At 35.8% G+C, this 17988-nt stretch overlaps 2 long non-coding RNA genes and 1 pseudogene across 3 annotated transcripts; all 3 read left to right on the top strand.

Moving 5' to 3' along the window:
* The first annotated feature begins 3762 nt into the window (after positions 1-3762).
* Positions 3763-5625, top strand: LOC131019926 (uncharacterized). Of its 2 annotated transcripts, XR_009100548.1 has the most exons (3): positions 3763-4643; positions 4787-4854; positions 4942-5625. It is a non-coding gene; the product is annotated as an uncharacterized LOC131019926 (long non-coding RNA). The 2 variants fall into 2 exon arrangements; XR_009100547.1 differs by having other exon boundaries at positions 4588-4854.
* A 4252-nt stretch (positions 5626-9877) lies between these two features.
* Positions 9878-13149, top strand: LOC131019913 (uncharacterized; annotated as a pseudogene).
* Positions 13150-13984: 835 nt separating this feature from the next.
* LOC131019925 (uncharacterized) lies at positions 13985-14775 on the top strand. Its single transcript, XR_009100546.1, has 2 exons — positions 13985-14392; positions 14440-14775. It is a non-coding gene; the product is annotated as an uncharacterized LOC131019925 (long non-coding RNA).
* Positions 14776-17988: the final 3213 nt, after the last annotated feature.

Genomic DNA, 17988 nt, shown 5'->3' with positions numbered 1-17988 from the left:
GCAATTGTGCAGAGGTTGCAGAGACATATAGCAAGTGAGTATTCTCGTTCAATTTACGTATAAGAAGTGTTCATCATATATAGGTGTTAACATATTTATTTGATTCTTTGTATCCAAGGATCTTCGAGGAGGAAAAACGATATGCAAATCCTTACATGACTGATGCAGAGTTTGAAGTCGCGTTTCATAACGAGTTTATTGTGTGGTTTAGCCATTACGTAAGAGACGATAAATTTATGTTAAATATACATTTACTTACTCTAAAATTGGCTAGCAAACTTAAATGATATTTGTGTGAAACAGGTTTGTCGTCCTTGTAACGACGAGTTGAACCCTTATATTAGGTCGCTTGCAGCTGGACCATTAAGGGAGATTGAAACATACTCCGGCTATTTCGTGAATGGCTACAGGTTTCACACAACTGATCATGATAGAGAGAGTGCGACTGTGAACAGTGGCGTTTGCATAAAAGGCTCGGTCTATGGTAGTGATAGAGATGTGCTAGACTTTTATGGGCGTCTGCAAGAGGTTTGCGTGCTGGAGTATCCGGGGTATCCAATTAAGCAGACAGTCTTGTTCAACTGTGAATGGTTTGACTTGTCGGCTCAGGGAACTTCTATTGATACAGACTTCAAGTTAGTTTCACTGAACCACACACGAAGATATAAGAAGTATGATCCCTTTGTTTTGGCGAGTCAAGTAGTTCAAGTGTTTTACTGTCCCTATCCCAGTACGAACCAATCAAAGAAAAATTGGTGGTCAGCATGCAAAGTCAACGCAAGATCAAAGGTTGAAGTGTCTACTGCAGCATCTACATCAACATTAGATCAACCATTTCAAGAAGAAGTTGTTACTATTATGCCTACTCACACAAGTGTAGGCATTGAACAACCACTTCTCCTTCATCCCCTCGGTGGAGTCGTTGAGATTGAAGATGACGATGAAGCAGAAGACGATGATCCCCCGTTGACATCTAACGATAGTGATGATGATAGTAGTGATGCTTATGAATAAATGTAAATGCACATTTTGGTTGAATTTGATTGCAAATTTGTTATGTTTGTTAGTTACTGTTAATGTTATGTTTCGCTATATATTTGTTAATTTAATTGTATGCAACAGGCATCATGTCTACCTCTCGAGGTTTCTTGGGATTTGGGAGGCGATCTGGCGTTAATACGCCAGAAGCTACAGCAGATACATCTGATGGGTCTGGGACGCATATTTCTGGGACTCCCGAGACTCCCCAGGCTTCTAGTAGTTCACGGGCTAGAAGGCCTAGGGGCCCTACAGCTGCCGCTATTAGAGAGAGAGAGGTTAAGGCACCTGATGGGAGGACGGTATTTCAGAGGCATCCTACGACTGGGTAAGTATTTTAGTTTAAATTACTGTTTCCCGTACACCATGATTAAGTGATAAAATAATTTGTACACAGTGTTTTGTTGGAGCCCAGTGGCCTGTCCAAAGCTTGCACGCGCACATTTAAGATGTTTAATAACCCAGGCGGGTACACATGGAAGTTGACGCCCCCGGCGATGAAGGATAAATTTTTTGATGAATTACATGTACAATTAAATTTATAATACATATAAATATATCATATTAAATTATTAAAATGTTAGATATTAAATTAATTCTCTTTCTTTCAACAGAAAGATTTTATGTGGCAGCCCGACGATGAGCGTGACGTGAGGAAAATGTGGGAGACAAACGCCCGCAAAAGGTACTCCGACATGATGAGCGACTACAAGAAAGAGCTCAAGCAGTGTACCCGCCAAGGGAGAGAGATGTCTAGACCCGTCTGGATGACTCCAAATTTTTGGACTGAACTCCGGGATTACTGGCATCAGCCCGAGGTTGAGGCTGTTTCAAATCGAGCACGTGCCAACCGGATGTCCGAGCCCGATGGGGAGGGTACAGGGATCAGTAGGCACGTGGGCGGGTCCCAGTCGACTCGTATCCTGCAGCAGTATATGGTATGTAAATTATATTAATATCTTGACTAATATAAATTATTTATCTTATATAAATGCATCTACAGGGCTTGGAGCCTGATTTTTCCCAGGATTCACCGAACTATGCCACCTTCCTCCGCCTCCACATGTACCCCGACGGAAGTTTTACGTCTCTGAGAGATGCAAGAATTGACGTAAGTGTTTAAGTTTATTCAAATATCTAGTGAATGTATTTATTTTCTAACAATTATGCATTGTTATGTATGAATTAGGCGGAGGTTCATCAACTGGCCGCTGCCACAGGACGACAGGACCGGCTAGACGAGGTGTATTTGGAGGTGGTGCATCCGGATAGGTCACGGATCTACGGCGTCGGGAGTGCCGGGCAGAGTCAGGCTAGTAGGGGGTCTATCCACAGCACGGGCAGTTCTGCGGTGTCTCAGCAGCTTTATGAGACACGGATCTCCACGCTGGAGGAGCGATTGGCGGCAGAGCAAGCACAACGCCAACAGATGGAGGACCGCATGGCGGCAGAGCAAGCACAACGCCAACAGATGGAGGAGCGCATGGCGGCAGAGCAAGCAGCACGCCAACAGATGCAGGACCGCATGACTCAATTGGAGGCGTTTATGAGGATGTATAATGCTCAGCCACCTCCAGGGCCTGATGCCGATGATGATGATGATGATGATGCTTAGAATTATTAAAACTATATATTTATGTTTTCAAACAAAATTACATTTGCACTTTCTTTTCAAATTTATGTTTTATTGAACTATATATTTCAAGTGCTTTAATTATTAAAACTATATATGTTTTATATATTTATGGCAATGATGATGATGATTGCATTTAACATAAACAAATAAATTCAAATCACATTATAATAACCAAATTAAAACACTTTTGGTGTATTAATGTTAAAAAAAAATAATAATTAATTAATTATTAAATATTAATTAAATATTTTACCGACGATAAAAATAAGGACCGAAACGAACTCGATCACTAATTAACAACATATTTCAGGTATTATCTCCACATATTCAAAGATTATAATTATATGAGTGAGTATATAGCATTTAAATGAATTAATAGATGTAGATATATCAATAATACGAGTGTTCTGTACTGATGATCACTCGAAAAGAATTTCAAAGTTAAGCGTGCTTGACACAGAGCACAAGCAAGATGGGTGACCCACTGGGAAGTCGGGTCGCCGACTGGGAAGTTCGTCTAAAGTATGCAATACCGTATAAATACGGAAATAAATTGTGGATATACAATATACAATAAAATAAATAAATAAAATAAAATAAAATAAATAAAATTAAAAACATTACCGTGGGCAAAACGACGTCGGTAGTTACCGACGGCTTTTGCCCTCGGTAAATACCCGGCCATCCTCCGGCAAAGACCCACCGGACGGCGGTAGCCTGTTACCGACGGCGTTTTGCCGCCGCTAGTTAGCGGCGGTAATCGCCGTCGCTAGTTTTCCGGCAGGGACTGCCGGACTTCGGTGGCTCTCTACCGACGGCAAAATCGCCCTCGGTAACTAGCGGCGATGGCTGCCGCCACTAATTCTCCGGCTAGGCTCTCCGCCGTTTAACGGCGACAATTCCGGCGGCATCGCCGCCGTTAACTGCCGACGGCGGATGTTCGCCGCCGTTATTTTCGTTGCCGACGAACCGTTTAGCGGCGGGAGCTTGCCGCCGTTATCGCCGCCGGTACTATTTACCGGCGGCCGTCTTTTGTTACCGACGGCATTTCGCCGTCGGTAATCAACGATTTTTTTGTAGTGGCCACCCATCTTGCCGTCGGGGCGCTGAGGGCCGTCGGCACCCACCGCGTCGTGCCGCCAGCCGAAACTCCGCCCTGCCAACAAGCCGAAGCTCCGCCAATCTTATTCAGACGATTTTCTCTTCGTCGCTCCATATCCCCCTTTTCTGTTTATTTTCCGATTTCACACTTCATTCCTAGCAAATCCAGTTTTGTCTTTTTTACAATTTCTTCGCTAGTTTTTTTTTTGTTTTTCGAAAGCCGGGTGAATGAACGGACGAGTTCTTTTCATGTTAGAGAATTATGGCCCCAAAGGTTAAATAAAGAGGCTTCTCGTGATCTTATGTTATGATCCACATATCTCATCATGCAAATTGATTTGCAATTTTGTTCTCTAGTCAGTTTGATTCCCATTACATGCCCTACACTTAACTTTAATCCATAATTTCCCTTTTGAATCAACATTGTCCTTCCTGTATAGTTTGTCCATTGCATTTAGCAACCAAAATCCACAAACTTCATTTTACCCCCAAACATGTTTCACTGTTATTAGCAACTCGTACAAATTGTTGATATATTGGATTAGCTGCGGGGCATTTGAATCTGATGAGAATTTCGAAGCTTGCTTTTTTAGTGTGGATGTTGATTCATTGGCTTTTGAGATTAAATAGAGCAAAAGAAAAAGGAAATTTTTTGTGATGCTTTTCTGAGACTAGTAACAACCTTTGCTTAGTAACTTTCGTTCTACTTCTAAAAGCCTGTTCAATATCTTTTTACTAGATTTTTTCAAGATGTGGCTAGTTAAGTACAAAAGGCTAGTAGGAATCTAGTTTCCATAATTTATTGGTGAAGGTCGTAGCTACAGTAGTTTGAAGAAAGTTACATTGCAACAGATGATCAATTTATTGGGTAATTATGTAGTGGTTTGTTAATATTTACATGTAATGATTTATGTAGTGTTTGCTGAGATGATCAGTATTTGGTTCTTGTAGTTTTGTTAATTTGTTCATGTATTTGGGACTCACCTTCTCTTTACGGCTCTTGATTTACAGTTTTTGTGTTTCCGGTTGATACTCTCCAATTCGCCCAATTGCTTCCTATTGGCTGCCATGGCTACAATGTAAGCTTTTACATTATCTTTTGTGTATGTTATGTGTTTGACTTCTTTCTGATGATTTCCTTAAAGTTTTGTAATTTGTCATTGCAGTGACATTTTTGGAATATAGCATCATGGTGTTAAGTTTGTGAAATTAGGAAAATCTGCTAGTTGCTATGTTGGGGGTGAGGTTGTTGTTTTATCAGGATTTGATCCTGACAAGTTTGGTTACTTAGACTTAGAGGATGAAGTCTTCAAGTTAGGGTATAAAAGTTGGGCTTGTTTGGAATTTAAGGTACCTAAAACCCATGATTTGCACCTTGTTCTTGATGATAAAGTTATTATGTTTTTGCTGCAATATTTGTCACCTCAATGTAAGTTCTTAGAGATCTATGTCGATGAGGGTAACAATGAGGTGTATTTTGAGAAAGATGACACAGATGCACCTGTGAAGGGGAATGAGAAAGCTCTTGAGGAGGGTACCAAGTCTGCTAAGGGGAAAGAGAAAGCTCTTGATGAGGGTAAAGACTCTAAAATGGGGAAGAAGAAACTTGTAGTGATAGTGATTCTGAAGATGTCGATTATGAGATAGCTTGGGTGATAGACCGACAATGATCGAGCATCAACCACAAAAGAGTTACTAACTTAAGAAAGCCAAGCGAAGTAGTTGTGGAAGTAATATTATTGGAGAAAATAATGTAATTAAGGCTTGGATGAAATTTTTGATTGAGCTACTGGACATACCCTTTTTGATTGAGCTACTCTATAAACTCTAATATCAACGCCTTGATGAAATTTTATTGCTTCATTATAATTTTACTTTTATGAATGGATTTTTGGAAAATGACTATTGGTTACTAATCTCCTACATATTACCTTTGATTTAGGGCCGTGAATACCAAAGCGATAATACATGAACGTAACACTTAGTAAGGTAGAGAGGGATTCTGGATGCATGGGTGAAGAGTGAAAAAAATGAAAAATTATGAGAAAAATGTAATTCGGGCAAAGTTCGTGATATTTGGTGGAATAAAAAAATGCAACTTTTTCAATCGTCGGAGAGGAGCGTGTGTGGCGTGTGCCGGCGAGCAACATTAGCGCCACGTCAACTCTGATCTAAGGAAGAAAAAAAAATCGTAGGAAAAATGAACGACTAATTCAATGTGTAATAAAAAATGAAATTTTTTAAAATTATGGGAAAAATGAAATTCGGGCAAAGTTGGTGTTATTTGGTGCAATTAACCCTTTTCATTTCTTCTTCCTTTTTTGTTTTTCTTTCATTTTACTTTAGTATTTATTCTTTCTTTCTTTTTTTCCTAAAAAGATTTTTTTTTTATTGTACTTAACTTTTTAAATTTAAATTGGTTTTGTGTTTGTATGTGTTATGTTTTACTTAAATAAAAAAACTTTACATAATATTTTCAATAATTGATTATATTAAATTATAAAGAATAAATATAAATTTTAATTAACTGATTTATTACTGTTTTCTACTTTTATTTTATCGTGTATTCCTATGTTTGGCTTGCAATTTTTTTCATTCTATTTTTTCTTTTTGCGATTATTTTCAAGAATTTCTATTTTTTATCATATAATCTTTTTTTCCTATTTTTTTTCATGAATTCATATTGTACTGTTTACTTTAAATAAAAAATATTATTTGTTAATTTTATCATAGAATATTCATAAAACGGTTAATTTATTTTTATATTAATTAAAAAAATATCTATCACCTTAATTTATGAGTCTCATTTTGAATAAGCCATTTTGAACAGTAAAACACAATATTTGGTAACACGTCTAAAAAACACAAATTTTGGCCATTTTAACACTGTTTTCCTCTTAATTAGGACGGATCGGATTCGGGTTTGCGCGCGGGTTAGGTACACCTGGCGCTATGAGTGCCAAAAGTACCAACAGAAAAAAAAAAAAAAAAAAAAACTAAGTAATTGATACTTTTGGTACAAATGACAATAATACTGCCAAAATTACCAAAAAAAAAAAAACCAAGTAAATTGATACTTTTGGCACAAATGGTAATATTAGTGCCAAAAGTATCATTCGATGATTAAACCCTAAATAAGGAATCTAAACTCTAAATGGAGAATGTAAACCCTGAATGGAGAATCTAAACCCTAAATGGAGAATCTAAACTCTGCATGGAAGTGTTCAAAATGGTCATATAACTGCACTCATCTATATAAGACAATATAGTGTATCAACATAAGTATATGACATTATTGGCACTCATATGGTCACTAGTACCATTTCGAGCATAGTACTATTGGCACTAATAGTGCTAAGTGTACTAATTTATGATTTTTTTTTCTGTTGGTACTTTTGGCACTAATAGTGCCAAGTGTACCTAACCTGCGCGCAAACCCGAATCCGGTCCGCCCTAATTAAGGGCAAAACAGTCCTAAAACGTAAATAATGGTCAGATTTTGTGTTTGTCAAATCAGTGGACAAAATTTGTGTTTGCTTCTTCAAAATGATCACGTGGATGTATTGTTTCTTAATTTATATTAAAGTATAAAAATAAATATAAAAATTAAATAAAATGTGAATAAACATTACTTCCTCCGTCCCAATAAAAGTGACCATTTTTTTCGGCACGTAAATTCAAAAGATGATAGTTATGCTTTAATTATGTGTGGTCCACTAGAATTTAACTTTTTCAATGACTTAATTAATGTGTTAATTACAACCAACTTTTTAACAGCTTATTTCACTATTTAAAATCTGAAAATTTTAATTAAATTTAAATATTAATGGAATAAATACCTTAATTTAAATTTATTTAGTTGAATTAAAAGTAAAAGTGGTGTGTGAACACTAAGTCAAAATTGAGGGCAAAACTAGTGCCAAAAAATGGCGGCAGAATTGCAAAATGGCAAAAACACTTAAAATTTTCATTTCATCCAAATTGAGAACTGCACCGCCTCCAAAAAATTCAAATAAAATTTCACCTTTCCCCTAAAACACATCTACAAATAAGGGAAAGCTCTAGACTTTCAAACAACACTAAAAAAAAAAAAATGACCAACAATGGTGAGCAAAACCAAGAAAGGGAATCGCATAGTGCAATTTTTGCTTCAAAACTTGAAGAATGGCAACCCAAAGACAGAATTCATGAAGAAGGTTGTCACCATCTTCAACTCATCGAAGCGTACAGTCACTTGCTTTGGGCAGCCAAGAAACAAAAGGCAGAAGGTGAGCAAATATTCTTAACAAGTGCAAAACCAAATGCACCTAGGAAAAAAAGAGTTCACGTAAACTTAGAGCTAATTCAAAGCTTAGATCTACTCAAAAGATCAACAATACGAAGGTTGACAGTGGGAATAAATCACAACAAAAACACAGTTTGGAGGTGGGTCAATCAGGCAACAAGTTGCTTCGACTTCAGTTTTCTTTAGAAGGATTGGAGTTTGACCGAATTATGATGGCTCTAAAGTTTAAGACCATGAACAACACCGTCCACATTGATGAAAAATGATTCTACACGCAGACCATGCCTTGTTTTATTTTTTGACTTTGTGCCTAGACATGAGGCAAATTTAATTTTTGTAGAGACACTTAACATAGTGCTAAAAGGATGCTGTAAAGACTCTATTTTAAATGTATGAAGACCATGTTTGTTTTAAAACCTTTTGTGCAGCCTTGTGAACCATAAACACCCAATACATCAATATATATGAAGGCATCGGTCGGCCTTAAACCATAAAACACACAATACATCAATATATATGAATACACCAGACGGCCTTAAACCATAAAAAACCAAAGCATCCAATACTTCAACTAGAAATTTCTCAGAATAGATAGTGTAGGCATCATAGAAATTTCAAATAAAATAATGGGAATAATAATCATCATTTCAGCATAATAGACACCAACAACCAACAGTGCGTGCGAACCCTACTAATATCAGAGAAACTAAGAGCAACTGCAATGGCACTCTATTTTAGAGTAAAACGTCACATTGCAGTGCTATCCTCTCTCTAGCAACACGCCACTTTACACCAAATTGTAGAGTAAGTGAATAGTACCCCGGCAAATGTAGCGGGTAGTTTAATTTTTTTTCCTTTTCTTTTATCTTTCTTTTTGTTGTTTTATTTTTATTTGTTTTTGTTATTCATAACAAATACTTCTTATTTATCTTCTTTATGTGCAGAATATATTTTTTTATTTTCTATATTATTAATTTATTTCATTTTTTATGTTTATAAATTATAAAAGATATTATATAGAATTTTTAAATTGCAACATCATAAAAATACAATAATATAAAATTGCGATAATAATAAAATTACAACAACACAAAAACATCATAAACATAAAATTACAAGAAATAGAAATACAATAATATTAAATTAAGAAAACATTCAATAAGGTCCAAAATCCCCTTCAGATCCTCTAGCATCACTTCCAGATCCGCCAAAATTTGGAAATTCATCACCAAACATGTTGAAAGCATTGCTTGAACCTGAACCGTCTTGCCTTTTCAATATGATTCTGGGTTGTTCTTGTTTGAAGTACTCCCGTCGAATGGGATCAGAAATATTATCGGTGTCTATCATCAAAATTTTATTATCTGCTTCCCACTTACGAAATGCAAGAGCTTGTTTTTTTTGCTTCAATCTTTTGTTGTTGTAGTTGTATGATATGATCTTTTTTTGTGGATGAGTTATCCATTATTTCTTCAAGTATTTTATTTCCCTGATCAATTACTTTTAGGATACCAGACATATCTTCGCCTTTTTTTCTCTTATTTTTAGCCTTTTTTACACATCTGGGCATTCTGTTGGTCCTGAACCACTACCACTACCATCACTTAAATTGATACAAAAAGGAGACAAACCGTCAGGTGAGATAGGAGATTCTGGTGTTGTTTCTGATTGAAATGAAGACCTTTGTGACGGACAATCAAACTTCACAAAATCTTTCATTATGGGCCAGACATGCTCAAACTTGAATCCTTTCTTATATCTTGGATCCTCCGTCAGTAATTGTTTTGCACGATCAAACTGAATAATAAATAACATATGTTAACAATAGCACGACAATTAATTAGTTAAATCAACTGTAAAAATAAATAATTACTTATAATATCTTTCTCAGAAGCTCCACTTGGATTTAGATATTCGATTTGTTGCACACATCCTTTGAATTTTGAAAGAGAACTCATAATGACTTGCATGCAAGTTTCAAGCGATCTTTTGTTACGATCAAGAAAATTTGGAGAAGGTTTTTCACTATTATATACCTTCACAATGTCTTTCCAAAAGGTATCTTTTTTTTTATATATTCTCGTTTCACTATCTTGGGATAGATCCACATACACATGACAAAGATGTTTATCTTCATCGATTGTGTAATTAGGCTGTCGAGTAGAAGCCATGAAAGGCAGAATAACAAACAAATAAAAAAAAGACAAAAATAAGAAATAAAAGCTTAGATTGTGTGTGGAAGTATAAAAATCGGAGAGCATATTTATAGAGATTAATTTTGCAGATAAGATAAGAAATGAATGGTGGGGATTTAATGGAAATCCTAATGAATGGCATAGATTTATTCTTGCATATTTGTACGTAAGATATAGAATATGTGGTGCAGATGTTATAAAGTTGCAGAATAGATAAGAAACGAATGGTGAGGATTTAATGGAAATCGTGACGAATGGTAGAGATTTATTCTTGCAGATTTGTACGTAAGATATAGAATATGTGGTGCAGATTTGATGTTATAAAGTTGCAGAATAGATAAGAAACGGATGGTGAGGATTTAATGGAAATCATAATGGACGGTGGATATTTATTATTGGATAGATAAGATTTGTACACCTATCTGAATAAATTTTATTATATAAGAAGTATGCACTTCTCATAATCTGTACACTTATCTTATCAATTTCTCATAAGATATGAATTATCATGCTGCTGGCTCTTCTGATATATTTTCTTCTTCAAGCTCATCCGATGAAGAGCTTAAAGAAATACTCAATGAATGCGATGTTGAACATCAATTGATGTCTCGACATATTTTATCCAATAATTTCATTGTAGCAAGCCTCATCGAAAACCAAAATGCTACAACAATCCACAAAGGTTCAGTTCCAGGTCGCAGGATGATCCATCATGATCGAAAAGCAGCTGCCCAACGTCTCTTCAACGACTATTTTTCTAAAAATCCAATATTTAATGAAGGAATGTTTCGTAGACATTTCCGAATGTCTCGAAATTTATTCCTTCGTATTGTTGATGCTGTAAAAAATTGTAACAATTATTTTCAACAAAGCAGAGATTGTACTGGTAGACTGAGCTTGTCCACACTGCAAAAAATAACCGATGCATTTCGGATATTAGCATACGGAGTACCAACAGATGCCATGATGAGTACATCAACATTGGTGAGTCTACTGCAATTAAATGTGTCAAAAAAATTTGTCGTGCAATTGTGGAAATATTTTCAAGTCAATATCTTAGATCTCCTACTTCTAGTGATGTTGCAAGACTACTATATATCGGTCAACAACGTGGTTTCCCAGGAATGTTAGGTAGTCTAGATTGTAAGCACTGGAAGTGGAAAAATTGTCCAACTGCTTGGGCAGGCTCGTATGCAGGTCGTAGTGGATCTCCCACGATCATTCTTGAAATTGTCGCCGATTATGATCTTTGGATATGACATTCATACTTTGGTATGCCAAGGTCCAATAATGATATTAATGTTTTGGAAATGTCTCATCTTTTCAGTGAGCTTGCTAGAGGTATCACTCCACCTGCATATTATGTAATATAAGGAAAAGAGTATAATGTGGGTTATTATTTAGCTGACGGAATATATCCAAAATGGTCCACACTTGTGCAAACTATTCATGAACCACGTACTGTAAAAAAAAAAAAATTGTTAGGTCCGGGGGGGTCTCGAATAGGTGTATGGGGGGGGGGGGAATACACCTATAGGCTATTTTTAGTCTATCTACCAACCTCAATCAGAGGGATCTCAGTCAGAGATAGAAAAGAAACTTTACAAGCAAACCAGACACCTGTTTAACCGAAATTAGTTTTGACCAACAGGGTTGACGACTGATACTGAAAGCTCTTCAGTAAAGAGTTACCAGTTAAGTCACAAGAACTTAACTGATCCACGTAAGGGCTTCAGTCGTGTTTGCAAAGATAGAGATGATATCACTCTTCCTTACTATCAGAGGATAGTTCAGTCAGATTGATATCACACGCAACGGAAATTAAACTTAGTTTCGAATAACCTCGGTGGAGCAGATAGTTGGATTAGGGTTTCTCTAGAAGTTAGTCAGTGTTCAGTTTTATCAATAGAAATAGCACAGTAAAGAATGTAAAACTGAAAGCTGTAAATAACACAGAGACTTTTACGTGGTTCGGAAAAACTCTTTCCTACATCCACGGCTGGTTGATCAGACCAACAATCCACTCCGCAAGTGCTTGCCTGGTGCACTGCAAACCGTAAACTGAAGATAAACTCTCTTCAGCACCTACACACCTCGCGTAGGGTTTCCCTACCTACACACCTCGTATAGGATTTCAGCACCTACACAACTCGTGTAGGATTTCCCTGCTAAGCACACCTCGTGCTCAGACTTCCCTTTCAGAGTTCAGAGTACCTTCCTGAATCTCCGAGTCACTCAAACACTCTTATGGGGGAGAGGTTTAAACGAGTGCCAACTATACTTACAAAGAACAAGTTCTTTGAAGCAAGTTTGACCTTTGGCTTCTGGGTACACAGAATATATGCCTAGGGTCTAAGAGAATGTATGTAATCAGCAGTGACTGATTTTGGCTTTGGAATTCTCTTCTTCGATTCAAGCTTTGAGCGTTTAAGCTTTTCGGCTGAGTAGCTATTTCGGCAGAGCTTCAGCTTATGTTGTTGAATCGGTGAAGATTGAAGTGATCATCGAGTGCTATTTGTAGGAGAACTCTTGAATAGATCCGTTGGCGTAAATCGTCCTCAAGATTTCTTCCGTTGGAGAGCAATTCGAATTTGGGCTGAGGCTTCAATCTTCGAGGTTCCTTGTCTGTGTGGAAACGGCTCTCTTTGAAGGACAGGAGATGTGACATCTCTGAAAAGTAACCACCAGATAGGAATGACCTCTGCAGAGATAAGATATTGAGATATCTCTGCATTTAATGCGGCTGTACTTGAGCGTACGTGGCTTCCTCTGAACGTTGGAAGATCAGTCCTAGGAGGAATGTTCAACTGATACTTGACTTTAGTATCAGTCTATTGCGCGCATTAAATAATCAGTCTTCAACTGATTCTTCAACTGATACTTCAGTTGGTAACTCCAGTCTTCAGTCTTCAGTCTTCAGTCTTTGACACCGCAACTAAACTAGAAACGAACTCTAACACTTGAGTTCAAAACGATTCTAGTCTATTACACTTAAGTCCTATGAATTTTGGTATCATCAAAACAAGGGTTAGGATATTCCACAAGGTTCCCAACAAAAATGCTGCGAGACAAGAGTCGTGTAGAAAATATGTGGAACGTGCATTTGAAGTTCTTCAAAGTCGATTTGCAATTGTTGCAAATTCGGCCCGTTTTTGGCAAAAGAAGCATTTGGAGCTTATCATGAAATCCTGCATTATCATGCACAATATGATAATTGAGGATGAAAGAGACTTGTCTGCACCAATTCAAGAGATGAGAGAAGTCCCAACTCCAGACGTCGAAACAGTGCCAAATGAAGCAAGTGAGTTTCAAGATTTTCTTGCACGTTATCGAAGCATCAAAGATAAATCGGCTCATCTTGCACTTCGTGATGCATTGGTCGATCATTTGTGGGGGGAATATTCAAATTTAGAACGTTAATTTCCATTGTTAAGTAATTTAAATTTTTGCAAGTATTATGTAATATTAGTGTTGCTCTTATCATGTAATTTATGTTTTTTACAAGTATTATGTAATGTTATTTTTTATGTTGTTGAAATAAATTAATGTGCAACAATTTAAATATAGTTCATAGTAGAAAAATAAAAAAAATATTTATATTATATTATTATATTATAATAATATAAATTAGAATACATATAAATATAATTTAATATATATATATATATATATATAATATATATAATAACTATATAAAAATATTAATTTAATAATAATTGAAAGTATCAAAATAGAATATTTCATTGTAGAGTGAAATATAGAGTTGATTGTTGAAGAGCAAAACTAAATTACTCTACATTTCACTCTACAATAGAGTAAAGTTCACTCTAATGTAGAGTGAACCATTGGAGATGCTCTAAAGCCAACAAATATAGTGTAAAAGGAAACTTCTCACCAAAGTAAAGATCAAGGAAAGCAAGATCTTCATCATGTCGGCGCTTGTATGTGTCCTTTCTAGAACTGGCTGCTCCTCCGTCTCCAAGAATGTCGTCCACCCTTCCGACTCCAAATCCTCGCTATTTTCGCCGAAATCCCCATCGGACCATGGTGACAATGAGTCGACGACAACGAGGCCAGTGAGATCGTCCTCTGGCCCCAGCGAATCGAGAGTCAAGATCGGTGAATCGATGGTCAACGGTTGCCAATCAACGACGGCGGACACAGGGAGACCACTGTTGGGAAAGGTTTTGCTAAAAAAAAAAAAGCACCGATGAGTGGGGGAACACGACGCCGCTCAGAGAGGTGACAGACTTCAAATGACGCTAGAGTGTCGGAGGTGAGGTCCTCCTTATCATTGTAGACGGCGGGTCGGTGGAGGCAGCGGCGGTTTGCACCCCTCGTGAAACGGAGAACACAATGGCTCCGCCTTGACAACAAGGCCGGTGGGAAAGAAATCGGAGGGTACAGATCCAAGGATCGACGATGAAGAGCTGGAAGATTCTTGACCTTTCATGGCGTGGTGCGACAGGTTAGAGAGAGACGAGAGAGAAATGAATTGGAAACCCTTGAGTGCAGCTAGGGTTAGGTAGGAATAGATGTAGTAGGTTTAAATTAGAAGAATAATTAAATTGACCTAGTGGGCTTAATTAAGCCCAAATCTTTACTATTTTGGGTTTGAGCCACTTATAATGGGATAAACTAAAATAGAAAGGTGACCACTTTTATTGGGACAAAGGGAGTAAGTGAATTGAAAATGAGTGAAAAGTGTGTCACAATAATGTCAACAAAAATATGAATTTGAGGAGGTATTGTTGAAGGTGAAAATAAGAGGAAGGTAACGTAATGATATATCTATGATGATATCAGCAAAAACCTTAAAATGGGAGGCACTATTAGAGATGGTCTTATAGAGATATAAACTTTAAAGTGTAAATTTTATAGAGATAAATTTCTAGAGAGAGAAAATTTTAGAGAGGTAAAATGATTTTAGTTAAAGAAAATTCTAGAAATAAAAGTTAGATTTTAGATAAAACTTAGATTGAGATTAAACTTATCAAGAAAAATTTACTAAGAGAAGATACAAGGGAATGAAAAATTTAGAAAGGGAAATTTTTAGAGATAATTTTCTAAGAGAAGGCTTAATAGAGAAAATTTATACTATCTTCGTTCACGATATCGTTTTCACTTTATGGACGACACAAATTTTAAAAAAATGATGAATAGTAGTTGATAATAGTGATATTGTTGTGAGTGGAGTTTGTCCCACTATTGTTGTGAGTGGAAGTTTGTGGACCATATTGCTATAAATGGAAGTGGAAACCAATATCGTGGACGGACCAAAATGACAGAAGTGGAAACGATATCATGGACGGAGGGAGTACTCCCTACGTCCCAATTCAATATGCCATATTTTCTTATTTGGACGTCTCAATTCAATAGGTCACTTCTCAAAATGGAAAGCCAATACATAACAAATATCGTGGACGGACCAAAATGACAGAAGTGGAAACGATATCATGGACGGAGGGAGTACTCCCTACGTCCCAATTCAATATGCCATATTTTCTTATTTGGACGTCTCAATTCAATAAGTCACTTCTCAAAATGGAAAGCCAATACATAACAAATATCCTCATATAACTCATTATTTACACCAAATGTCATTGTACTTCGCACATAATTATATTTTCCTTATTTCTCTCTCCTACTTTTTGGACACATATATATCCTCAACAAAAGTTATTTTCTCTCTCCTATTTTATTATAAATTATTCATTTGTTAATTGGTGGACGTCGTATACCACCAAATAATTCCTGCGGAATTACCAAAATAATTTAGTATAATGGTAAGCAGGGTCGATCCCACAGAGAGCAGATAAAAATCATTCAATTCCCTAAAATCTATATTTTTGGTGATGCCACCGCGCCTTAATTTTAAGAAGAATTAATTAAAACTAAGAATGCAAAATTAATCAAATAAAAGACTCTTGAATTAAATCAATTAAAAAGGTAATTCGGCTCAAATAAATCCACACTAATTTAATCTCTGATCCTCGACGCAATAATTAATTAATCCCTATTAACCAATTAGTTATAGGATACCGTGATACGCACTGACATACCTCAATTCCTACTTACTGTGTCGATAGACAGCTAGATACGCTAGTCTTGTCTATTTTCCTTATTAAAATATAACCTAGCTGGATACGCCAGTCTTAGATTTAATATTCTAATAGCATTAAGATGAAGGAATCCAATTTATATCAATTATCCTAGATACGCTAGTAATAATTAATATACCAATTAATTCCTACTACAAACATGGTAGTTTTGTCACTAATCAGCCCTATTCCAACAATTACGGATTGGAAGTGCTAATTGACTATAATCCAATTAAACCTAAGTTGATCAGGCTTAAATAAAATCGGAATTATCTTTAAACCCTAGGAATTAATCGGAATTAATAGGAATCAATTTTAAAACCAATTAGGTCTCACGGATTATTAAATTAATGCTTCATTATTCTCGCCGAATTAAAAGCTTAGCTACTCATAATTAAATTAACAACAACCAAAGAAATAAAAGAAAACATAATAATCAAATATGATAAACAAATAATACACAAATTAAAACTAACGAAATAATTAAAAAGCAAGAAATTAAATTTGAAATAAATTAACCACAACTCGATTACTCCTTCAAGATCCAGTCGCAATTCTCCCCCCCAAATTCCAAAGCTAGAAAACAAGTAAAATATTAAAAGCTAAAACCTTGCATGCATGTAAACTAAAAGAAATCGTCTGCACTAAACTAAGGAAAAAGTAAAGTGTATATCAAAATTCTAATCAAAGTCAACTATTAAAACTCTAGTCTAAAAGTGCGGCTATGTCTAATGATAAAGATAAAAACAAGAATCCTCCTATCAATATAATAACTATGCGGCTATATGGAAACAAAAATTAGGGAATTAAGACTCCCTTAAGCCACCGCCTCTCTAATCCCTACGGGCTTCGGCCCTTTTAATAAAACACAACCTAAAATAATTAAAATAAGAGTTTTGGACTTAATTAAATGAAAAATAATTAACTCCAAGCTCAATATCTAAATTCCTCCACAATCAACTCTAATCTTCATCAATAGCTCGATTTCCACCAACTTCTTCCATCCACGAGATCTATCTCCAGTCCATCTAATTCATGCGCCAAATGTCAACAACTTGGATAATATAAAGGAAAAATCAATGGCAAAACGACACGAAAATAGATAACTAAATCACACACATCATTAATATTTGTGCCCAAGCCTTGCGGCTTATTGGATTGGGACAAAGGGAATAAGTTTTAAAGTATAAATTTTAAATAAATGAATTTTTTGAGAGGGAAAATTCTAAAGAAATAATTTTGTAGAGATATTTTTTTTAAAAAAAAATAGTATATTTTTAGAGAAAGAAAGAGGGAATATTATAAATTTTATTCAGAGAAATTTATTGAATTTTTTTTAGGAAGATACTTCATCCAACCCACTATAACAGCTTATTACTATTCGACACAATTATTATGAAGAAAGAATAAAAATGATAGAAAATGTTGGAGCCTACAACTTTTTGTGAGAGAAAATAATTTCCTTCTTTTGGATTGAGCCATTATTAATGGGATAGATGGAAAAAGAAAGTTGGTGATTATTAATGAGACCGCGAGAGTGACATTTTAAAATAGATATAGAGTTTTGAACTTTAAAAATAATTGTTCTCTCTTTTCAAAATTTTCACTAGAATTTTTTATCTCTAAAATTAT

This window comes from Salvia miltiorrhiza, chromosome 4 (genome assembly GCF_028751815.1).
Source record: "Salvia miltiorrhiza cultivar Shanhuang (shh) chromosome 4, IMPLAD_Smil_shh, whole genome shotgun sequence".
NCBI classification, from domain to species: domain Eukaryota; kingdom Viridiplantae; phylum Streptophyta; class Magnoliopsida; order Lamiales; family Lamiaceae; genus Salvia; species Salvia miltiorrhiza.
The sequence above is the reverse complement of the archived record's forward strand: the minus strand, read 5'-3'. Positions and strand labels throughout refer to the sequence as shown.